The 20077-nt window shown below is 46.0% G+C and overlaps 1 long non-coding RNA gene across 1 annotated transcript; it reads right to left on the minus strand.

Annotated features, from left to right (window-relative positions):
• Window positions 1–9431: 9431 nt before the first annotated feature.
• On the minus strand, window positions 9432–15995 carry LOC144164360 (uncharacterized). The gene is made up of 3 exons (XR_013321168.1): window positions 15695–15995; window positions 13895–14164; window positions 9432–11010 (listed from the first exon to the last, which is right to left on the minus strand). It is a non-coding gene; the product is annotated as an uncharacterized LOC144164360 (long non-coding RNA).
• Window positions 15996–20077: the final 4082 nt, after the last annotated feature.

The raw sequence follows: 20077 nt of genomic DNA on the forward strand, positions 1-20077 counted from the left end.
GCCCCCTTTGCTTTTCAGCTCACCTCTCATGCTGTTCCTGTACCGTCGCGCTCATCCAAAGGTAAACACGCTAAAGGCTTGCTCAATGCGATTTGAATTTACCGCATTCCACTGCTACAGGCCGGGTTCCATGATGCCAGCGCTGCAGTACGCCGGAGACGCGCGTGAATACAGGCGGCCAACTACAACTACAAGTTTTATAGAACCGCGTGGCCGTGCTCCACGTGCGTTCCAAGCAGAACGTGGACCCTAGCTAGTGGAACCTTTTGCTGCTGTTGCCGCGGGATCTTTCATATGCCGCCAGGAGGTAGCGCGGGCGGCAGCAGCAGGCGGTATTTTTCTGTAGCAGTTGTAGGATATCCTTTGCCATCGAAAAACCAAGCATCCATGAATTTTCTAATAAAGGAACACTGAATATATCCCTTGTGTACTAATTTCCTGTGTGATATTTGCGTAATGTCTTGCTCTTGTTCAACAACGTTGACAAGTATGAACATATAAACCGGGTTTAGATGTTAAGATTTGTCTGTGAGTGTGTAGGGCTATTGCGCATGGCGAGCTTTACTTTGGCCGGGTGGTTGAATCGAGTCACAGGCAGACAGACCGACAGACAGACAAACAGACATACAGAGAGACCAACATTTCTGGGTTTAAGTAGCCCAAGAAAGACTATCGTCTTTAAAACACTGTCGCTGGGAAACCCAGGCGCCCAGCCGCCCAGCGGCAGTGAACGCCCTTACTCGTGGGACCCATAAGGCTACCTTCTTTATCTCTATCTCTCTGCTGCGCTCCCGTCGTCACTTCCGCCAGGCAAATGGGGCTACCCGTGAGCAAACAGTAAGCCTATTGAAGCGCTGTTCCGTATCCCGTTCGACGGCGCTATGTTAGCCCACAGGCCAGGCACGCTCGCAAAACAAAAAAAAATGAAATGCAACGCTCACGCATGTCCTGCCTCCCCCCTTTTTGCCCCGTTCTCACACACCCACACTTTCTGGACGCTGGCGCGACCGCCGAGACGCGTCTGCGTGTTCAACAGGCGGCCGAAGTTCGGGGCAATATTGACGCCTTCGTGTGGCCACGGCCCTAATCCCTCGCAAAGCCGCGGTGATAATCCTCTGAATCGGCGCACGGCTGTCGGCACTTAAGCCAACGTAAATGCTAGTGCGTAGCCCCCACCGGTCTTATTCCGAGCCGGCACTTTCATTGAACGCTGCTCGTAGTACAGCGACGCAACCAGAATGCCTCCCGAGCCGTCCTTCCTCCATCGTACGGCGGTTGACTTCCTCGTAGGCAGACCTTACCTTCTCATGTCGATTTATGTACGCGCCGTGCCGCGCAGGCGGACTGAAGGTGTACGTTTATTTCATTAAACGGATGTAGTCCGGAGGCGTTGTCCTACCGAAGGTGTCACCCTTCCTGTTCACCCGAGGGACTCGTAGGCTGGCGGTGTTGCGACGCTAAAGTGCCGTTTTTGAAGGTTTCGATACACGCGGGCCACAAGTCTGCGCTATAAAAAATACGCAATACGAGTAATGGGCTGACAAAGTCTGAAAACGAAAGTACCGATCAAATGAAAGCGGGTTGACGAACCTGTGCGCAAGTATACCTTCAAAGAAATTTTTTTGTCGAATGTTTCCGCCGCTAAAAAAGGAGCAGCAACGCAAATGTGCATAGAATGAACGCGTCTGAAGCCGCTCTTTGCCAATATCTCGTCGCTTTCATCCTTCATCTCATCCTGCTTCCTGCCGAAACAGTCGTTGTCCCTGTATCTGCTTCGTTTACTTAAATTAGGTATCTCTACTTGTTCCGGAATGGCAAAAAGCTTTGAGACAGTAGAAAGTCGTGAGTGTACTGGGAAGTTGGTGTTTAAATATAAGTGCCGTTTCCATGAAAATTACTGTCACTGCTTTGGTAACCCTTTAGATTTCCACGGTCCGTTTTTCCGCGTGAACATATGTGGAGATATCTGTTCCTTCAGGATGGCGCGTGGCGGGACTCCTGCCATTGGCAACTGCAATAAAGGTGCAGGTAAACACGCAGTGAAACGATTTTGACATGGAAGCCAGTTGCAAACGATCAACCTCGTTTGAAGGCAAACGAAAACAATGTGAGCCATTTGCAGTGCAAACTGAAAGCGTAATGCGACAGACACGGATGGTAAAATAATCCGAAATGTTTGCCTTCCATGAAGTTACTCACTTAAGACGCATATGTCGCAGTGCAGTACAAATTGTAACTAAAACGGTACCAGCTTTATGGCTCCCCAAGGAAAGTCAAACATGAGCCATATTCCTAGTTCCGGTCCACAAATGTATCTGTAGCGGGGCTGTTCGATCTTAGAGACTTCAAACCCGATGACGTAATTTAATTTACCGAGATTGATTGATTGATTTATTGTAGGGTTTAACGCGCCGACGCAACGCAGGCGATGAGGCGCGCCGTAGTGGAGGGCTCCGGATTAATTTTGACCACCTGGGGATCTTTATCGTGCGCCGAAATCTCGTACACACGGGCGTTTTTGCTTTTCGCCTCCATCAGAAAAGCGACCGCCACGCCCGGAAACGAACCCGCGACCTCGTGCTTAGCAGCGCAACGCCTTAGCCACTGAGCCACCGCGGCGGGTTTAATTTAGAGAGAACGCTCAACTTTAAAACCTATGTTCACCGCTTCGGTCAACAATATCTGTTCTCAATTTCCGCCAGGAAAATACAGATACACAGTGGCAAAATAGAACTGGCTCTTGTATATTGCTTTATACTCGTAGGCCGGCAACGCAAGCATTTTTGTGCGGTTTCACTACACGTCTGCCGGACACGAGCTGTTTTGTTTGTGTGCACGTATACGTGTTCTTGACCCATCCGTGCTTGCGCATCGAGCCAGCGCGGCAATATCAGGGAAGTTTGCGATGATCCCTAGGGAAAACTAGGTAATTCAGTTCAGAGATGCAACAACAGGCGCGACACAGCCAGTGACGCCTTGGTGAGAAATAAAAAGGACAGGAGAGAACACAGGCATCACGTAAGAGGTGCCAAGGCGCGGTTCTCCCCTCAAGTACCTAGAACAAGGATTATGTTACTGCGTAATTTACCGATGAAAACTCTATAGCACCGCCTTACCTCTGAAGACAGGCGGCATTTATGACACCTAACAACTAACGATATTTCAGCCAAGAGCGCCTGTAGCTATTTATAAGGGGGGGGGGGGGCGTAAATGCACACTGTTATTATTAGTTTTGCTCACGGAATGTCACTTCCAAACTCTACTCGGTCGCCCTTCCAACAACCTGCAATGCGGTTGTTAAAGTACTTTTCGTAACGCATGTTATCACCCTAAAAATATCCCTTCGACACGCTTTGATCGTACCACTTCTGCTGCGTTTTCTCATCTCACACCCGAAATCAGAAATGTGCGCATATTTTTCTTCGAACATTAATAACAGAAAACCACCCGCATCACCCCGCCTTCTCCATCCGTGACTCCCGCTGCTATCACATCGTCTCCAAGGGTGAAGAGAGGTCAGCTCTTTCGGACAGCTTTGGTGACACGTGGCGAAGTCATCAGCACAAACCTGCGCTTATTAGCAGGTACACGTCTGGTATTGTACTTGTAGCAACTGGGAACCCAATACAACTGCTGCTGGTAGACGTGGTGGTCAGTAAATTAAAAAGCCTGAAATTGAAACGAGCAAACAACGTTGAGAGATATTATGTAATTCATTTTGGAAGGTTGCAATAAAGTGCATTGGGCGGAACGGGGTTAAGGTGGGGGACCATGAACGGACCGACCCGTACAATTAATTTTGTTTTCCATTAATGAGTCGCGAATATTATGCGGCATCTGCTTTCACTGCCGCTACTTCCGTGAATGGGCTTTCTTCTGTGCTGAAAAAAATATCACTGGTATCCGTAACAGCACCGGTCTTTGCAGAAATTAACGAAACCTCTAAAAGCCACAGTAGCGACTTCTCTATTGCAGTGTCAGATTTAGTTGCGAGATGACTTTGGCACAATATTAGCCAGAGCAATGAACTGCTTATTTATTCACCTATTTACCTTGACAATACCCGGCCTTTCACGTTACGGCAGTGGTGGGGGGGCACTATTACCAGCCAAAACCGCGTAAACAGGCAAGCCAACGACAGTTCTGATGCCATTGAAACAAAACGAAAAACATACAACAGAAAAGCTCATAAATCTCACGCACATTGAAGCAGATGTGATTTTCGCAACTCTACCACAACGTCAAACAGAAGGAATCATTGTTTTATACACTAACAGTACAGCGTGGTACACTCTTCCAGTCACTAGTGGTTTGATGGAAGCATGTTTTTTAAAAGCACCAGTTTAACATACAAACTTACAGATCCCAAACGCATGATCTAAACGTTCAGATGTTTAACGCTGTTCTTGTGTGTACTGCTTTCATCTCAGACCTGCAGGGGAATGGGAAATTGAACGATAAAATTTCAAGCAAAGTTCTGTGAGGCGGCTTTGTAGGAGTAATGCTCTTCGTATTTAATAATGAAGGTGACCTATTGCTAAAGGGCAATAAAAATTTTCGACTTGGTGTACATTTACGAAAAATATTATTGGGAACACTTAGGACTGCTTACACGTCTTAAAGTCGTAAGGATAATGACAATAGAAAGAGGCCCTGATCCTGTTAAAGCATATGTCCCTCTCATGTAACAATTAACGTATATGTGACCAGTGGGTATGTGACCAGTCAAAATATGCTTCGGAACTCTGCGCTCAGACGGTACTAATCTGTACTATGGCAGCTTCAAGAAACCAGCGTGACACATTTGGCTATGTAACGATAAGGTATCGCCAGCAAAAGCCACAATAATGTGCCCGCGTCAAAGCACGTGAGGGGACTCAAAGAGGGTACGAAGATAAAATACAAGTTTATTCCTTAAAAAGGCTGTTTTGTCCCAACAAGAACAATACCATTTTTATCGCCCACATCGAGCAAATAATCAATATATAAATAAAACATTCAACACTGGCGACACTCTGGTCACTTTCCCGCAACTTTTCTACGCAGTCACTGAATCTTGCTTGCGCAATTGGCGGGAGCAGACCCAAGCCAAAGGCTAAATACATGAAGTATAAATATCCCGTATAAATATCCCCTTCAGTGGGCCTTATTTCCATGGGGCCTCTATTTCCATTTGATCACACCAGTTCAATGTTAACGTGCCGTTAACACACTAATGAAAATGTTTTAGTGTCGGTCTATAACGCGTTACTCCTGCCTGCGCCAGTATGGCGCGAAATTCCAAAGTTTTTGTTCCACATTTATTATTTTTTAAATGCAGAGCATTTCTTTAACTCCCGATGTCATCCGGCGTTGTCGGCGTTGGCGTGCCTCGGCGTCCGCAACAGCCGTTCCAGGTGCGCCCTCTCCCCAACTCCTCCTCGCCTGCTCTCCGCTGCTCCTCGCGTGTTCTCTTGCGTTCGTCGGCGGTCGCAGTTGATAAGCGATGGAAGCAAGACCTTCAACTAGTACCTCGACGCAATCCAACATCAGCGCCGAAGCACCATTACAAGACGTCGTACCATCGTCTTCGTCGACGGCGGCAGAAGACAAGGCGGCGAGGCGGCGGGCTGCCGACGCCGAGCGCAAACGTCGTAAGCGCGCTGCCGACGCCGAACTTCGTGCACTCGAAACCGCGGCCAGGCGTCAACGTCGGCAAGCGGATACCGAGCAGCGTGCACGAGAAGCAGCGGCCAGGCGTCAGCGTCGAGAAGCGGGCCATTCGAGTCGAGAGCAAGACACAGCTTCGAAACGTCAGCGCCGGCCGCGGACCCGGCCGTACGGCAACGAGAGGCGGCGGCGAGCAAGCGTCGTCGTCGTCCCATCGCAGTACTCATCGCAGTACTCGCCGTCCTTGCCGCTTCGAGCAAACTAGTACAGCTCGCTTCAAGCGCATGCGTTCGGCATTGAGCGCGGAGAGATAACACCTGCGGGCGCACGCCGACGGAGCACGATAACACCCGACTAAGAAATGCATTCGCATTTACGACGACGACGACGACGACGACGACGAAGGCAGAACTACGAGGCGCGCGCTCACGTGCGCTCGCGCTGGAGGAATGCAACAGCACGCCGCTCGATGAACGCAAGAAAACCCCCGACTAATAAATGCATTCGCATTTAAAAGAAATGAATACATTTTTAATTTTTTTCGTGTATGCGGGAATGGCACGCCGTTGCTCTTTAGTTCCACCCGGTGATCCGGGGACCTTTCTTCTCCTCGCCTGCCCGATGGTTGAGGCGTCTGAACGCACTGTCGCATGCCCGATTGGAGAATATATTTCGCTTGTCTTCCAACTAGTAAGGTAAGGACACACTTGGTCCTCCACCAAGCCCGAATGCACAAAAGGCCCGCATGTGCGTCGCAGTCCCTCCGGCATGCTCCTATTTAATGCCACGTAAAACGGTCACAGCCTGGAAAATACGAGACCTTTTAGTTATACCAGGTCACCTTCTTAAATTGGCTGCCTAGTCAGCTCTCTGTTACCACTTGAATACTTAGGATTTATCTCTTTGCGTTCGCATGGATAGATAAAGACGGCAACTTGAGGCCTCCTCGCGCCGGTGGGGTGTTTGGAATGCAGGAATCAATGGCTGGAATGCGGCAAGGAATTCACGGGGCAGTGCGGAAGAGCGGACCCGGCCAAGAGCGAGAGACCGGGGGCAGGTGGTAGAAATCCCAGGTATGTGATGCTGTAAAGGCCACCACCTCCTCTGCGCCCTATGAGACTGATCTACCCGCCTTGCTCTTAATACGACCAGATAACCAGAGACGGCTCAAGAATAATGCGAAATCGGCGAACACAACAAGGAGGCGAGGTGTGGGAATTTGACACAGTTTAGCAGTACTTGTTTTTAGGCAAGTTGATGCATCTTTACTAAATAAAATACTGGCTTTGTCGGAAAAAGACACACACCTTCGGAATGGACGTGGTTGCGCTGGTCCAGTATATCCTGAAGGTGTCCGCAATTTCCATGCAAAGCCTGTGGTTGTTCACCAAAAGGAATATGACCCTTCCGCTAAGAGGCTTTGCTCCCTATTGGCAATTTTCAACAAAACTTTAGAGCGACCGCTAGAAGGGCTTCGGTCTGTGAAAACCCGGCGTTGTTTTTTCTGGTGTTGTCGGGTACAGACAATGACTGCCGCTGTAAACAGTAAGCACAGTAAGTAATCACATTTGATGTACATTGGCATAGAACACGGCCTTCGGAGTACGGACGGAGTGCGCTATTTCGGGACTTCGGAAGTGGAGGAACAGTCCGGCGCGGACATGCGGGGCTGACATCATATTCAGTGACAGGTGAACAAGACGGCACATGAGTAGAAACGATGCATGCAAGCAACAGAGCACACACTAAAAATTTTTACGCCCAAAAGGGTGCTTCAGCTTGTCGCCGCAGGAGCACCCTAAAAACTGAATATTTTACGCCCTTTAGGGTGCTTGGATTTTGTCGCCGCAGGAGCACCCTCTGTGAAGCACCCCAGAAGACAGGTGCCTTATAAACACCCTTGTCCGCCTAAAAGTATCCTAGGGTGCTACTTAGCACCCCAATCTGTAGGAGCATCTTCTGCAAAAGCACCCACCTAAAGGGGTACAAAACGGGTGCGTCATCCTCGGTTCACAGGTGCAGCAGGTGTGAGACCACATATTGCACAATATCACACACGATTATGGTATGAAACATTCGTGCTTTCCAAGCTCGGTTCTGTGAGACATTCCATTGAAGCTCAACATCAGCTGATAATTTCCTTGAACTTGTGTCACCGATTGTTAAAACATCAATTTAAAAAGTCAGGAGCCACATCTCAGTACAGTTATAACTTTAGAGGTAGTTGATTACCCAAAACTTCGTAAAAAACCAATTATATGTTCACTTTGCCGAACTGCAGTACACATCCTTCGAGATTCACTGCAGAGCCTAACCATGCTGTGCAGTGAAAGCAATTAGGTGTGCAACACTTCAACCACACAAAACTTCCTTGAACCTTAAAACCCTTGGCTTCTTAGTATTGCATCAAACTTCCAATCAAGGTAGCTACCTGCAATGTTTAGTGCCTTATTCTTGAGCTGAGCAGGAAGGTTCAATATCAAGGAAGACCAAATGCAAAATGTATAGTTTCCTCCGTAATGCGGCTCATAATATAGTTCCCTCCGTACTGCGGCTCATAATCTACTTATAAAAGTTGGGTACCCAAGCCATTTATTTTTGTTTGCATTATTATTTTTGCTTTACGGAAAAATATTCATATGGTACAGCACTTGCAAGGTTTGGTGGTATTTGGAGTTTTATAAACATACCTTTAGACTAAATGACCCCACATAGCAATAACAAGAACTGCAAACATCACAGAACAATGCATACAAGTTCCCTGGTGAAGCCCATGGTTGAAATGTAATGCCATTGTTCAGAAAACATTATTTTATCATGAGGCTAGCTTGTACATGGTGCCTTGCATTATGTCCGTGCCGGTGGATGTGTGGTCATTTGTCACTGTTGCAAATGAAAAGCCAACAGCCAGGGCCCATTAGTTTTGGCTAGTATTACGAGGTGCCTCACGGTAAGCATTCTACGTCGATAGACTTTTTTAGAGTTGACTAGAACTGAAATCAGCAAAAGATTCTCTACAAAACATTCATTCTATCCGCAGCTTTAGGGTTTGCTAATTTCCATAGTTGGGTTTCTTCTGCCTTTCTTAACAACATTTTTCTTCTGATAAGAAGGTGCACAACCAAAAGCAAAAAGCTTTTCTGTAAACCTTTGGTAGCTATATAATTGTTACAAAATATTTTACTCTAAATATGGCAGCTTAAACTGAGAATATTTGCATTTAAAAACATTAAAATAAGTTTAAATTGATCATAAATTTTTAGCTGTTTTTACGCAAAACTGTACATGGGATATGAAGTGCACCACAAGGAGGGCTTTGGATTAGCTTTAGCAAATTTGGGACATTTAAGGTGCACTGAAATCTCTACACATGCGCTTTTTCACTTTCTGTATCCACCAGGAAAATGGCTGCCAATTTAGACAGCGATTCTAAATAGTAGTTGACGTGCATTTTAAAATAATCACAAACATTATAGCCACAAAATTAATTTTTACAAGTTGTAGACATTGCCCGTTACACCAGACATTGGACTACACTGTCAAGAGCTTTGACATCTACAATGACGTCTACAAAGCAGGCTTATACTGGTAGAATGTTTCATACCATAATTACTGTGTGTTCAGAGCTCACGTGTGAAGTATGGATACTGCTGCTTCAGCAAGAACCGAGGATGAGCACCCTTCCTGGTTCTGAAAAAAAATAACAGAGGAAATGCCTTAAGCAGGATTCTGAAACGGGGTTGAATGAAACAAGAATGAACAAGAAATTCTTTCAAAACATGTAAAGCAATGCAAACAAATATTTATTTCAACTTATTTCTACAAAAGACCACCTCATGAAGACTGGTGGTGGGGTATTGGCTCAAAAAAAAAAGCAGAGAGCACTTATACAAATGCTACAGGGAGCTTTCGCAGCCAACAATTGTTTGAACACACCTAAACTAATCACTGTTCAACAAACTCATAAAAAATGTTTGAATGCATAAAAAACCAGTGGTAAACACAGGAAACAGTTAAAACAGAATGACGGCACAAGTTTGTCCCGTCGTTCTCTTCTGTGTCCTGGGTTTTCCTATGGTTTTTCATCCATTCAAACATGTACCAGCTAGCCCAGTCCAACGCCTTGGTATCATAAAAATATGGATAGTCAATCCTTACACAAAGTTGAAAAAAAAAGAAAGTATAAAGTAGGTGACAAAATTAAAACGACAGCAAATTGGTTGGCTTTTAATTTTAAATGATAATATAAAAAATAATGGCATGAATGAAAGTGAGCAGCACGCGAAGTACCTTGTTGCTAGCCCGACATTCCACTTTGAAGCAAAATGTCCGCTTTCAACACTACATAGGCTAAACATGCAATGAGGCATTCCTTTAGGCACACAAAATATACCATAATTGTTAAAAAAGCTAGGAATCAGTTGAAAAAACCTGACCACGACAAATTGGAATTAGTGACTAGATACAGTTTCAGAAATACACAGCGACATCATATAAAAATATATGGTTCCCATACAAAGATTGATCATAACAAAAATTCAGGACATTTATCAGACTGGCATCAATGTGCAAAGCAGCTTAATGAAGGAAGACGGTCTTCACTAAAAACATGTTAATATTGGGAGCTCATGTGCTTCCCTGCAAGTTGGGTGTGTAAACCCACTGACATCTTAACTAACCCGCCTGAATCATCATTTGATAGACATTGAGGAATTTTACGAATTGGTTTATTGTAGCCAGCTGTCTAGTTTATTTCCCTATTTTTCTTGGCATTTCGTGTCTAATTCTAAATTTGGTGACTAGATAGCTTTTACTATGGTCATGCACTGGTGACAACGAATATTTGATTTTACTTTAAAAAAATTTCAGTTTTGTTTTATTGCTCACCAGCCAACGATCTGAAATATCAGAGGTGCTTAAAACGTATGTTGGCATTTCCTTCCTGCAGTGTAGTACAAATAATCATGACTTTTACCATAATTTGTTCACAAATCGTAATATGTGGAAAGTATTCAGCTTAATGAAAATGTCATTACAGAAGCATGCATAATCAACAAGGCCTCAATGACTCTCATGACGTGGTCCACTTGTTTCTGTCACAAATAACCTGAGTGCAGACACATTCCACCGAAGACGAAGGTAACATGCCCTCTTGGGTGATGAATATTTAAAAAGCCTTACGAGTAACTTTGCTGCTGAGCACGTGAAATTGTGGCATTAAAACAAAAGATCCCTCTGCGGCATCTTTCACTTGGAGGAGCGCTTGACCACAAACTTTGAGAAGCTGGAAAATGCTCCATGAACCGCTCCAGCCAGCAGAAACGATGCAGGACACAAGTTGGTAGGCGGACCGTTGGCATCCTGCGATTGTGAAGATATTTCTGTTTAGTAGATGCTCTTCTTTTTGTACCACTGTTTATTTCACCTTTAACAAGCAGCTGAACTCCTTAACGTTCGCATAATAAAATGCTGCAATGCGGAACAGTTAGCAGGGTTACCTCAATTTTGCTTTTCTACGAATTAACACAATGTAGGTAATCTGCACACAACTACAATCAAAGTACAATTTTCACCTACTTCACTGCTAACATCAGCGTTTGACTGCTCAAGCACAAATACAGGTTAGACATGTGAGCAATCTGCTAAACGTATCCCCACAAACTGAACAATCAGGCATCAGAAATCGGCAAGGAAGGAGGTGTCACGGTTAAATGGCACTTTTTTTGTTCAAAACATAAACAACACCTGCAAGCTTGAAGCGTGAGAGGGGGTCTTTCACGCTGACAATGTCAGAACATAGCTTGCTAGTGGGCACCTGCACGATGTGCACAATGTGTTTCTTGAAAATGCGTGCGAAAGTTTGATTGATGTGTAGGACGAGAATTGCAGCACGTTTTGACACAGGCCTTGTGGACGCTTCTGCCTGCTTATGTCAATGTGGATTCTTGCTAGTCGCCCTCTTCGCTTCTTTCTGAATATAATGCTTTAGGCATTATATTCAGGACAACGACTGCATCAAAACGTGCAGCAATTACCTACGTCCCACACATCGGTGAAACTCTCGCACACATTTTCAAGACACGCAGTGCATACATTGTGCATGTGCCCACTAGCAAGCTGCGTTCTGACATTGTCAGCGTGAGAGACCCCCTCTCACGCTCCAAGCTTCCGGGTATTGTTTATTAGATTCCATGCGCTGAATGCAAATCAGTGTACATTGGCGAAACGGGCAATCTGCACAGAAGATTAATGCAGCACTGGAACGAAGTGAACAAGGGCCATGCAAAAACAAGTCCACTGGCAGAGCACCGTGAGAGGACGGGACACGTGGTCGACTGGAACAAGACAAAATTACTGACAACTGAGTGCAATCTATCTTCTCGATTACTGCTCGAGTCCCTCATTGTTCAGACGACGCCCAACATTATCAACATAATGGATGGCAACCTGCACCATATCTATGCAAACTCATTGCGCCGCGTAATGCCCAATATATAGCTTCGTTTTCCACGACACATGCTCACCGTGAACAAGCAACAAACCGTTAAATGGCTTTCTTGACTTGGTCAGTGACCTACTTTTCATCACTGCAATAATGCTTCTACCTGCCTACACGGCATTCCATCAAACACTGGACTACACCACATGAGCCATTGGCGTTCTTAACCTGCACCAGAGTATATAACCTTTCACTACTGCTATGAGATAGACCCATAAACGCACTTCAATATGGCCTTTATATTTAGCTCTTGGAAACATTATGTATAATTTTACCTTTAAGTTGCACCTGCTACAGCAGCTGGTACTATACCAAAAACATGAAAAAAAAAACGGTGGTTTAACACGCCAAAGCTACACTTGGGATATGGGGAGCACTGTAAGGGAAGGCTTCGCATTAATTTTGACCATCTGGGTATTTTTGTGCGCATCGAAATCTGCAAACACGGGCGTCTTTACGTGTTGCCTCCATCTGAAAAGCGGCTACACCAAGCGGTATCTAACCGACATTCGCCTCCACAGCACACCACCCGAGCCACGGCAGTGGGTTAAACATATGAAATAAAGCGAGTTTTGGAGTGCAAATGAAAATATTAATCACACGTCTTATTTTCCCAATCGATGTACCTTTTGAAATCCACCATGCAATCCACCCTCCCCTACCGGCCTACCAAAACACCTTTGTCTCAAGAGGTAATCAGGCTGTTGTTAATGAAGTAAGTATTTACAATCCGAGACTTGCCACCGTTAAAGTCATGCACTTTGTTTTAGAGATAAGCGACATTAGCCATTTGCAGCACCAGGAGTTAATTGTGCTAAGATCAGATTGAAAGCATTGATGGTAGTAGTTGAAAGAAATTGTGTGATAAATTACAACATCATCTGCAAATAGACTTACATGGGAGGATATGCAACATGGAAGATAGACCAAGCAACCTGCCTGGGGGGACAACAAAGTGGCACGAGCAAAAGAAGTATATAGTTATTAGAAGTAAACTGCATTTGAGAAGAATGAAAATCTTTTGCTCAAGTGAGGACATTAGGGTGAAGTTTGAGAAGTAGTCTGTGGTGTGCAATGCGATTGAATGCTTTAGAAAAATCGAGAAAAACTACCGCAGTTTGTAAGCCTGTGTCAATGGATCAATGTAGATCGTGAACAAATCCTGAAAGTTGTGTTTCTCAAGTAACCCTTGTGAAAACCGTGGTGATACTCGAATGTGATATCGTGATTTTATAAATAATTAGCGACCTGAGAGTGGATGAAATGTTTCCTGACCTTGCATATGGTGCTTGTTAGGGAAATTTAATGGTGAAGTACCATCTCCTCATTTAAAGACTGGTGCTACCTCGACTATCTTCCAACCATTGAGATTAGTGCCTGTCATGAGAGACTGCGAAAAAAGCGCTGTCAGAATTCTACAGACTGCGGGATGTACTTTTCGGTATAGTATGATTATTACCAGTATGATCTGAAGTAGACCAGTTTGTATTGCAAGTTTAAAACCATATCGAAAGATCCTAAATGTTTGCTTGGCTTGATTACATACGAATACTTGCTTCAAAGTCAGTTCAATTTCTCTTCTTGCCCTTTAGTCGTCAGCCCCAGATTCTCTTCAATATCTCTGCTAAGCAATGACACGCTCCATACGCACAGCACTGCTTCATGAAAATGTTTCAAATAATCAGAGGCCACAGCACTGCTAACAGGTATACATCATGGCAAGTTCCACAACATGCAATAACTAACCTGAAAATACATAATCGGTTGGTGAACCGATATGGCAGCAGTGCCTGGACCGATGTGTCGAGCAAATGCGCTGACTTCTGAACGGGTGGTCCAAGCGGCCAGATGATGGATGAATGACCATTCCTGGCGGCAAAGCGTACGGAGCACCAACGAAAGGCCAGGCAGTACTTGGGTACAGCAGGTGCAGTGTCGGTTGGCCAAGGGAGGCCCTGGCAAAGCCTTTGAAACTGGACTGGAAGGCAGCTGACCCAGGACAGCCAGCAGCAGCACCTGCAGGTGCATAACCTGTGAGTGTGCTGACACTTGTTGAAATACAAGAAGAGCACACACAAAGCACGAATGCTTACATCAAGTAGATTTTTAATCGTTTAAAGACAGTAACCTCCAAGGCACTAATAAGAGCATTCCCGGAACACCCCAAGTGAAATTTAGGTCACAGTAAGAATGTATTTATTAGACCCGCAGGTACTGTGAGTGGGGTATGCATGATATATGCAAAGCTAGCTACTGAGCTAATTTGCATGGAACGCATGCTAGCAGCTCATCTGTATCCCTTGCTTTCAATCGGAACTGGTGTGTGATAGTTGAGGCTCCTCCATTTCAATGTCTGACTTGTATCTGCACGTTCAATTCTCCAATATAAATCGAGTTGAGTGAGTGCCTACAGCTTTTTTGTTAGTCTCTGTATGGCCTGCGGTTTTGCGAAAATGAGAACTTGCGAATTGGCTCAATTTTCTGCACTAATTTAAACAATACATATGCCTCTGATATCAAGCCCCAGACTTCACGAGAGCTACTCTGACAGAATCGGCAGGCGCCTCGTAGGCGTTGTGAAATCTCCCCCACTACCCCGAGACTATGCTAACTCCCTGCGAGGCCACATGCGCGCATTTCACCTTCAATTTGCACGTATGTGAATTCTATACCTCTATGAACTCTCAGACGGGCGTCGTCATATTCGTGCCGGACTCGTGAAACTCGGCAACGTAAATTACCGCACTCGCTCGCTGGCACGCGGCCCGAACTCTCTCACCGTTTCCGGCCCTTGCATACTATTTTCTCCACCTTGCACTTTGTAAATTCTCATGTTTAACTACACCTCGTGCGCCCTCATCTCTTGCCTGCTTTTCTTCCAGCACAACTCCGTCAGCACCCGGTCGACGCGTACGCTGTCGGGGCGCGTTGGCGAGCGAGTACGGCAATTTCGCTGTTGTCGAGCTTCACGAGAACAGCACACATATCGCGGCCCGAAGACCGCGAGGCGTACGGTCGCCGGTCTCGCGAGCGCAATAGCTGCGAAGCGCACTGCACGGAATTAGTGAAGGGGGGGGGGAGAGATTTCACAACACCTACGAGACGCCAGCCATTGAATCACGTGTACGCGTTTTCACATGCACTTCCAGGGAACCTCCTGTTCATGTTATTTCTTGGTATACCGCGGGTATTCACGAGGGAGGACTAATCACAGCGTTGTGCCACTCACGCGAAATTGCGACTGCGACCTGCAACCGCAAAGGCACTGTTTGAGAGACACATAAACAAACGCCCCGGTGTTAAAGAGCCTTGCGTGATGTGAAATTATTAGCAGCCGTGTACCATAGCGCGAGCATCGTAGCCAAGGTCTAGCTTCAGCGTAAATTGATGCTGACTTCTGCGGAAACGGTGGACTGGGCGCCAAACAAGTATACTAACTCACGTAGGCTCTCAGAGCAAACGAGATGGGGGTCTAGCGAATTACTGACCCATAAACACCAGAACTCATTCCAACCAAATACAGAATAATAAAAAATGCGTACTTACCCGAGCAAAAACGATGTTTCCAACGTAAAATTCTCCTTCACTGTCGTCTTCATCTCGCGGACACACGAACACGCTTTGTTCTGATGCAATGTCATCCACTTTTGACGCGCAGTATTTTATCCGGCGATGATCGTTCTTCCGGGGTCCCCATGTTCAACACACGCGTAGGTTAGAAGGGTAGACATCACCCATAAAGCTTCTATAACTATGATTTAAGCTTGAAATAGATAAAACAGATTAAATCACGCCACCAACCACTCGGCACAAAACGCTATGAAAAAACACACACAAAAGTGAGAGATAGTTGCCAGACTTCAAATGCAGCACCTCTAAGTTTGACGAAAAGTGTGTTACTACTGTAATGTTGGTAATTATCTTTCTGCTTTCAAAGTCTGAAATGTGTTTATAACTTAAATTTAAGGTTTTTAAACACAAAAAGTGAATACACATAAAGTAATTGACATATATACTGATATTGTAAAGACGTTTGTTTTGGTTTTGTTTTCACGGCGGGCTTCTCAAGAGAGAACGTGTGAGAAAACGAGCTACTTTGGGTTTAGGAAGAGGGCGGTAAATTTCGGCGTGATAGAAAGCAAGGAACAGGTGCTTACCCTGGTCGTTAAAAAAGGAGCTAATGAAACCCTCACGTAAAAAAAAAAAAAAAAAAGAAAAAAAAAAAACACGTTCGACGAGGAATCGAACCATTGACCTACAAAACAGTAAACGGACGCGTTAACTAACAGCTATGACGGCGGGCGTGTTCAAGACGCCTAAAACAACTCTATACTTACGTAAGTTGTCAACGAATATTGTTGCTTGTGTCTAGTCATCGCCTCCTTTAACGATGGTCTAGTTTATGCTGCATTTTTGAAATTCTGGCTGTCCTAACGCTTGTTTCTCACGCACCGGTCTTGCAGACGAGGCCGCATTGCTAGCGCTGCAAGCGATTGAGCCAAAGCTCCATTATTTGACTCAAGCAAAGCTATCGCAGTCAACCCGACCTTTTCTGCGCAAGCCACGGCAGCCACGAAATAAATGGAATGTGCAGTTAGAATTATGGCGTTGATAACGCTTGTTTGACCGGCACCGTCTTGCAGACAAGCAACGTCGCTCTAATACTACAAGCGATGTCACTCCTGGCATGTCAGGCGCATCAAACCCATCGTGTAAAACGACTGCTAACAGTGCGAAAACCTCTGAGTTTGTAACAAGTGGGGATTTGCGGTGGCGGCGACGTAATAGGTACAGCAAGCAGGTAGGCAGAACAGCAGCGTAGGGTTACAACCTTTCCCCGAAAAAAAAAAACGGGCCTTCCGGGGGGGGGGGGGGGGGGGAGGGGGGATTGTGTTGAAAAAAGACGCCATGTTTTTTAACATGCAGTGCCATTTATTGTAGTGTTTTCTTAGAGAGAAATCAACATAACGTTTGTACTGAAAGTGATTGAGAGCTTGGTTAATCGCTCTGCATGTGCTTCACTGAAAAGTAACCGCAATTGCTGACCGCGGCGGTAGAATTTCGTTATTTTGTTCTTCCCTTAGGTCCCCCTCCATCTGAGGCAGCGCGCTCGCCCGCGTATTTTCTCTGCTCGCGTGTCTTTGCGCAGCTTGTCGACATAGGCGTGCGCAGAGTTCTCAATTTGGGGGGGCAAAGTCTTACCGCTGCGCCCCCCCCCCCCCCCCCCCCAGAGCAACTCCCGACCTCTTCTCACTGAAGGCCTTGCGGTGCGAACGCAGTGCAAAGAGGGATGGTTATAAAATTTTTATTTCAATGTGATGGAATTGCAACACACAAAATATTTCTGAGCAGAAATTTTACTTTCATGTGTTACATCGGCAAGGCAGGCATGGGGCAAATTTGGCGCCCCCTTCAGATGATTAGGGGGGGCGGCCGCCCCCCCGGTTCCCCCTGTGCGCACGCCTATGCTTGTCGACACGTATTTATCGTCTTAGTTGTTGAATTGACGCTTATAAAACGCCAAAACGGGCATAATCACGGCACAAAAGCCAAAAAACCGGCTGATGACGACTGGTTTTAGATATGGACCGGCAACCGGCCCGCTGTTTAAAAAACCGGTCGGGCCGGTCCAAAACCAGGAAGGTGGCAACCCTACGGAAGCGACGAGCGAAAATGATTTTACACGACCGCCCCCGTCGGCCTGCGCAAAAAAGGAAGATAGAACCCCTGCATACACGCCCTCGAAGAAAGCTGTACAGCCGATTCAGTTTGTTGTGGAAGAAGAGCAACCGAGGCTGCAGCCACAAACGATTGCGCTTGCCGTGGTATGAGCCAAAGCATATCTTCACATAGTTATGTTATCGTCCGTCTGACTGTTACTTACTGAAGGGAAAATTCAGAACACAAACGTTGACGTCTAGCGTCTATGCCAGACATAGACGCTGCTGTTTAGGCCCTAAAAACCACCTTCAGGGCGTCTGTCGGTTCTGTCTGATGGCGCGCTCGCGCCGCTGATTACGAACGAGGCGTCTGTTGGCGTTGACTTATCGTGTTGGCGAGCCGGTAAACGCCATCACGGTTAAACTCCCTGTTGGAAGACTACGCTGTTGGGACGATAGAGTGCCGACAGAGCTTCTTATTGGCCCCACAAACGCCATCAAGGTTAAACTCCCTGTTGGAAGACTAGGCTATTGGAACGATAGAGTGCCGACAGAACTTCGTATTGGCCCCACAGGCGTGCTGTGAGCCCAACAAGAAAGTCTTGTTGGAATTTTTGCCCGGGGCATAATAATACGGGAACAAATTCTTAGGTAAATTCGATTTCGTTGAGGACACCGATGCCTCGCGTAAAAGTTTTATTTATAGGACTACAAGAGGCATTTTGTAGCCTTTCCTTCCCGTGCACCCAGACATCGAAACGAACCTTGGGATACACTCGAAGCAGTAGATTAGTGCAGAGTGGAATTTAAACATTCAGCACGTTTTGTTCAATTTACGAACAGCAATTTTAGAGCCTTTCCCCTGGTCTATGTGGAGAGTTCATATTTATTCTCTCAACGGGCGGTGAAATAGTGCAATGTGCGGTTTAAACATTCAGCCTGTTTTTGTGCAATTTTGCATGCTTGCATTCACACACCGTTCTTTTAGGCACCCTAACGATAAGGTGCCGTGGTAACACCCCAATCGAGAAGAAATACTTTTTAGCACCCCTGTAACGGTCGTAGCACCCTATAAAACTGTTGATTACACCCCTGAATTTCGGCACCCTCGAGGTGGGGTGCCCGAGCAATATTTGGGTGCTTGAAAGGTGCAAAAAGGGTGCAAAATGTTCAGTACACCCTCCTTGCACCTTAAAGGGTGTAAAAATTTTAAGATTTACACCCCTTAATATGTGGCACCGTCATGATTGGGTGCCGGAGCAATGTTTTAGTCCTTAAAAGGTGCAAACAGGGTGCAAAATGTTGAGTGCACCCTTTTAGCACCTTTAAGGGTGTTAAAAAGTTTAGTGTGATGTCTGTTTATGCGGGTGCTGTGACGGGAAGTCTCGCTAGCGTGCTTGTCCAAGTAATTTGCGACGACAGAGGTGAGAGCAAAGAAAATGGCACAAATACCATGTAGCAGTGAGGACGTATTGGATAAACATAACTAGTGTAATGCACAATGCTTTTGAGAGTGCCGGGACGAATCCTTCGAGGAGAGCCGCTCCCTAGCACACTTAATGCAGTCATTTGTTCATTTTCCTAAACTTCGTCATGCAGCTAGGCCAAATTTGCGAGGCCCGCGCTTGCACCGACCGAATTAGGGCTAGCCAGCATAACAGCTCTGCTCAACCTGTGCCCACAATATTGCTCTGTAGAGAAACTTTTATTCTTTACTCAATGGGAGGTTACCAAGATAAAGTACATTAAGAAACACGCGTATTTGCGCCAAAGAAAACAGACAAGCAAACAAAGATGAAGGTGCGTTGCATGTTTTCAGTCTAGAATGCCGCGGGCTGCCACCGCTACTCGGGCCCGGGCAATCATATTGTTACGGGGCTAAGGTTGACAATGCCTGACAGCTCCTTGAACCAACGACGATGACGACGATGACGACGACGACGACGAGGAAGTGCCTGGCGCGAACCTTGCGCGGGCTCTGTCATGGCCGCACTGTACCTAATGTGAATAGATCCCTTCACTCCATCGCATCGTTCGTCTCATCTGTGTCCTCCTGCCACGTAATAATATGTTCTATACGTGCGGGCGACGAGCTGGTCAGCTCGCAATTCCACTGCTCCGGGGATGGGGAAAGAAGGGGCATTTGGTGGCAGGGGCATTGTCGAATGAGGTGGCATGCTATCCAGGGAGTATCTCAAGAGGTGCCGTTTTGGAAGCATTGGCCAGTAAGGATGTAGGATGTGGTATATATTGAAGTTGTTAAAGAGGG

This window comes from Haemaphysalis longicornis, unplaced genomic scaffold (genome assembly GCF_048455015.1).
Source record: "Haemaphysalis longicornis isolate Haplotype H1 unplaced genomic scaffold, Haemaphysalis longicornis Haplotype H1 scaffold_13, whole genome shotgun sequence".
Lineage (NCBI taxonomy): Eukaryota > Metazoa > Arthropoda > Arachnida > Ixodida > Ixodidae > Haemaphysalis > Haemaphysalis longicornis.